The sequence below is a fragment of the Stegodyphus dumicola genome, chromosome 12 (assembly GCF_044657685.1).
Source record: "Stegodyphus dumicola isolate Sdum_Otavi_A_Nest chromosome 12, ASM4465768v1".
Taxonomy (NCBI): Eukaryota; Metazoa; Arthropoda; class Arachnida; order Araneae; family Eresidae; genus Stegodyphus; species Stegodyphus dumicola.
In genome coordinates this window covers 103,990,534-103,996,533 of record NC_140779.1, presented here as the reverse complement: position 1 = coordinate 103,996,533, position 6,000 = coordinate 103,990,534, and the positions used below count along the sequence as shown (strand labels likewise).

At 26.1% G+C, this 6,000-nt stretch overlaps 1 protein-coding gene across 1 annotated transcript in view; it reads right to left on the bottom strand.

The window, feature by feature from the left end:
• LOC118196290 (uncharacterized) overlaps positions 1-6,000 on the bottom strand; it is a 208,566-nt gene that overhangs the window by 180,905 nt on the left and 21,661 nt on the right. Inside the window, exon 2 of the mRNA XM_035367718.2 lies at positions 2,593-2,866. The gene's annotated coding sequence lies outside the window, so the exon portion shown is untranslated. The remainder of the gene's footprint in view (positions 1-2,592; positions 2,867-6,000) is intronic.

Genomic DNA, 6,000 nt, shown 5'->3' with positions numbered 1-6,000 from the left:
AAATTCATCAACTGATGATGCATATATTATATTATTGCATATATAAAGATTTTTTTAATTTACAGTAATCAAATTATCTAAATATAACTGAAAAATCAAATGTATCTTTTTAAGGGTTGCTGAAAGACTTTTCTGCTACAGCCCAGATAAAAATAAGGTTCAATACAAGATATTATTTTCCTATTTCTAAAAGTATTAAGATGGTAACAAATGTCATTATGATACTTTAAATGTCTTCTTTTTCTATTGTTTCAGGTATTCATGTCATGAACTTAAAAATAGATATTTTTTAATGTGGTTTCAACGCAATGTGAAGGAAGGGAGTATTCTTTCGTTGCAATATCATACCCACTGTCGTTTCTTGGAATTTTTAAAACAGGTTTGAACATTCAAATGCAATTAGCAATGAAATCTGGCTTTTTATTATGCAGTATGCACTAATTCTTGTAATAAAATTGAAAATAGAATTGAAAATCTAAAATAGGTGGAAGGTTATACCATTTGTGAAGCTAAAATATGTTTCAAGAATTACAGAAATAATATTTTACTCATTAACTAATTCTTTAAAAAGAATAATCGCTGAAGAAAAACATATTGTTAACAAAATTCTAAAATAGTTTTTTTTTTTTTTTATAAAAATAGCTATGAAAGCGTATTTGCAGCCAAAACTGGTACTGTAAAAATATAAATACAGGATGTGAACGTTCTTTTCAATCATTTTTGAAAAGGTTCAAGATTATTTTCTTATAAAACATGATACAAATATATGAAACTTTTAAAACATTGAAAATGTAGACTTGATGTCAAGATACATAAAAATATCAAAAGAATAATTCATTATAGTCTTGTAGCAATATAGCATATTTTCTCATGATTTGAAAAAAAAAATATAGATTTTTAATAATCCACCAATTTCATTAGTTCGTCAGTTAATTATCCAAAATACGATGATTTTCTATGGAATTTGCAAAACCAGCTTCAGAATTATCATTTTCATACGGATTATAATTATCTTTACCCTAAATCCAATTGAAATTATACACTGATGCTATTTAAAGAATTCACACCTTGATGAGCACTTTCAGTTAATATAATGCATTTTAAAAATTCCAAACAAATTTTAAATTAAACTCTTGTTTAAATTTCCCCAAAATAAATTACTTCTTAATTTATGGTCAGCTATTTAATTTATTTATACTTTTTTTTTTAATAAAAGCATTCCAAGTTTCTCCTTAAAGAATGTGTCAGTTTAATCTTTCAATATGATGATTATAAAATGTTCTTTATATTTTTACACTTATAAAGATAATGAAATTTAAAATACTTTGATCCGAGCAAACATAACAAGAGTTACTCAAGCTGTGATTTTAGATACAACATAAACGGATTTAGCATTTTATATTTTATTTTTAATCATACAGACGTGCTTTATATACTGTACTATTGTACTATAAAGTTGGTGATAGAAGTCTTAGAACAACACATTTATAGTAATATATGAAGCATAAAGAAGGTACTTGTACATATAATAGTTAATAAAATTACCTGTGCTCATAATAATTTGCATATAATCTGAAATAGATTTCTCTCTCTATACACGATTCCAAAATTTAATAATCTTTGCAAACTGTTAGCATAATATATATTTGTAATACTTCAAAAAATTGTTTTTAAGTCTAAGATGTAAACACAATAATTGCAATTTAATGCAATATAAATCTGCAACTAAAAAATAGCTTCTGGCTTTAAGATATCTATACACTGAGCGCAATTTAAAATAATTTATATTTGTAAAAGTTCGAAAAATTTCTTTTAGCTTTGGAATAGCTGCACAATAATTGTCATTTAACATAATGTATATTTATTACATTGAAATATTGCTCCTTATTAAGGTACCTATATAATAGTTGCAATTTAAAGTAATATACATTTGTAATACTTAAAAAAATTGCTTTCAGCTTTAAGCTACCTACATAATAATTGTTAATTCGAAACAACAATAATAATTCGAAAAGTTAATTTAACTTAAATTAACTTTTCGAATTATTACATTTCAGCTTTAAGGTACCCATGCAATAACTGCAAATTAACAATATCTATATTTGCAAAATTTTAAAAATTTCTTTTAGCATTTAGTTTTACAATAATTGAAATTTAAAATAATGTACATTTGTAATACTTTTAAAAATTGCTTTAACATATCTATACAATAATTGAAATTTAACATAATGCGTAGTTATTATATTCAGAAAAAATTGCTTTGAGATATCTATACAATAGTTGGAGTTTAACATAATGGACATTTGTAATACTTTGAAAAATAATATCTATACAATAATTGCAATGAATCATAATAATCATTTGCAATACTTCAGAAAATTGCTTTTTAACTTAAGATATCTGTACAATAATCGCAAATTAACATAAAGTACTTTTGTAATACTTCGAAAAGTTGCTTTCAACTTTAAGGTATCGACTCAATGATTGCAACTTAATGTACATTTGTAATACTTCGAAAAGGTGTTTTTAAATTTAAGATGTTTACACAATAATTGCAGTTTAACGTAGGAAGAATAAATGAAATTTACTCACCAAAAATGTTTAAAGTGTGTCTCCACAGTCGAAAACAGATCCCCAGAATGACGGGTTTTCAAAATGAGGAATCTCCGGAAGAAAACAAACTTTTCAAAAACCTCTCGTGCCACTTTCACTGCCTCTGAGCATCACTCGATAGACTTTCGTCACCGAACTGCGCTTCCGGGCAAACTTATATCACCATCCGGCTGCCAACCCCGCCCCCGAGCGATTCCATTGGGCACCTGTTGCCGCCTCGGGTCGTGATTGGAGGTCACGATTCCGCCGGAAGCTGTGATGCAGAAGAGAAAGAGTGAGAGAAGAAAAACTGGTTAACAAAATTGTCGTTAGTTTCATTGCTTCACGTAAATTTTATTTTTTGTAGTTGCTTTCTTGCTTTTCTGTTAAAAAAAAAATAAAAAGACTCCTTTTTCCGCATTTTCATTTTATTTGAGACTCAAAATCGGAATTTCGTGACTGGAGGGAGTGGAAAACATTTTAGAGAAAGAATAACTTTTCATTAGGTTTGAGCTTGGTTCAATTATTGGGAATAATAAGGAATAGTCGTTTAACTTGTTTCAATTTTTATTTTAGACCCAGTTTTGCCATTTTATAAATTCTTTGACATGTTAACACACTAGCTGATTTATTCAAATAATGAAGCGTTTTAGGAACTTACGCAAAAATAATAATAATCAACTTAGATACCAAGTCTCCGTGAAATGAGCATTCATGTATAACAGGCTGAAGTTAAGAAGTCAACCTTGACAAATTAAAATAGCTCAACAAGAGCTTCTTATTAAATACTAATAAATGCGTTGTATTTTATTATAATGCAATTTTAAAAATGTTAGAAAGATTGATTAAAATTTGCATTCCTGTTGAATACTTATTTTTAATAACATAAACAGGAAGGAAATTTTTTTTATGCTTACATTTTTATTGTGTCTTAATATATAATTTAATGGTAAAAGACATTTAAATCCTATTAATAATGCTGTCGTGATTTGATATAATATACACAATAAGTATACGTTTATTATTCATAAGCCAAGAACTTTATTTTTTTACAAGCAAAACAATATTTATTTTTGAAAAAATTATTTAACGAATGAAGTATCCGAGAATTAAGTTCGATATTTTCTCAAGAAAATATGAATAAATTATATTTTTTTCCATATATTTTTATATCATATCTGTTATTTCGTTTTTAGCCCACAAAGGTCTACTAGTCCTGAAACGCAATTTTGTGTTGTTTCACCTCAATGCGTTGTTTCACTTTTCATTCGAGTCTAATGAACTTCGGAAAAACGTAAGCTACTGTTCTTTCATATTTAATCTGACTGTTATTAATTAATAGACTAAGCTACTTTAAAAAATAATAAGTTCTTAAAAACACATTTTTTCATTTTAATTTGATTGATTTAAATTAAAAAAAACCTTTTATTATTTATACATCTAATAAAAAACATTAAATATTTTTACAGCAATATGCTACATATTTTTTCGTTTTTAAAACATACAGAAGATGTACAAGTATAATGTTCCTATTTTAGTCTAAATGTATATTTATCTAATGTCCTATAAATGTCTAATATCTAATGGTTAATGTTTCTCTATTCAGCTAGGTCATCTCTGTTAATAATCTTCACTATGATAAATAATATTAAACTTTAAAAGAATCTTGTTAACTAACATTAAAATCTGAGCGTTTTCAATTTTTTTTTCCCTTTTTCTTTCTCTTTCTCTCCCGCTTTTTAAACCTTTTAGATCATGTTTTTCGCAATTTTATACGTTGTTTAGCCTTTTAACGTACTTACTGAATTATGCATGCTGGTAAATTTAATTAAATGTCTTGATTTTATAATTTATTTATAGCATATTTCAATATAAATGTAATTGTTTAATATAAACAATAATATAATAAGGCTTAATATAAATGCAATTTATATTGAGCCTTATTATATGTCTTGATTTTATGATTTTTTGCATATTATTTATTTATTTTATTATGTATTTTTCTCGATTTTATAATTTATTTATATTCTTTTTAATTATTTATATTATGCCTATTAAATTTTCCCTTCTTTGCATTCTTAAGGATTTGCATGATTTAAAAAGTTCGACAATTTCTAATTTTTAAATTTTTATTTATTACTGAAATAAAATTTAGATCATTGAACTTACACCCATGTAAGTAACTTCAGCATAAATTGAATTTTCAAGCGATTACGGGCCCTCCATTGATTTTGTAAAAATTATAAAATGAATATAAAAATTATAAATGTAAAAATTATAAATATCAACTTATTATCATTTAATTATATCCAATCTGAAAATTTATAAAATATAAAATTTAAGATTCGATTCCTATATTCTTGCATCAATATTCTGACTATATACTATTTACATTAAAGCGTGGTTAAAATGTTTTTCTTTCACCCTGTATATTTATTTTTACGGCAGAGCGATGTATGTCTCCGGGAAAGGAAAATACAGAAAACTGAACTACGTCATCTGTAAAATATCACTTTATTATTAAATTTTCTTTATTTTACATGTCATAAAACAAGTTGGAAATATAGTATTTGAAATTCAATGATTCGAAATAACAATTGTGCACTTATTCCGAAAGCTTATTTCCTTTTCTGAGAATACAAATGAAATTCTAAAAAATATTAATTTGTCATTTCATTCCTTGCTTTCGAACTACTGTTACTTATCAAATACATTTAATTATCCGTTATTTACATATTTTCTCCTTTTTTTCTCAGATACTCACATTATTTACTTTTATCATTATATGAATTTTAAATGAGCCTATGTAAACTTTATGAAAAGTGAAACTATTAACAAGCTAATAGTCTGTGAAACAATTTGAAATATATTAACAAGACATAGATAAAGCATGTGTTAAAGCGATCATGAACACATTCACTGTCACATTCTTATCATAAAAATCAATTTTATATTAATTTATTTACATTGTGTTTTCAGAAAATATTTCAAGAGAAAGGGTAAATTTTGGAGATAAATAAATACATCGATAAATTTTTATTTAATTATTTAATTTAGAGCATTCGCGAGTAGATTAAATAATGCAATATTTTCTCAGTAAAAAACCATATATGCGTTACGAGTATTGATACAAAAATTCCTATTTGTTCGATTTCAGGGAAAGGAGGTTCTAATTTATAACCTCTTTCTAGGGGATCTCTAGCGGTAGATAAATAGGCTTACCACGCGTACAACTTTGACAGGTATTATCCTGAGTTGATGATGTAGTCCCTGCGTTCCAGTCATTTTGTCCTGGTTATTCGGTAAAATTTTATAAATGACTATATAAGATATTTACCTCGCCTTTTTTGCATGTCTTCGTGGTGTAGTGGTCAGCATGCTCGACGCGTATTCGAGAGGTCCGTGGTT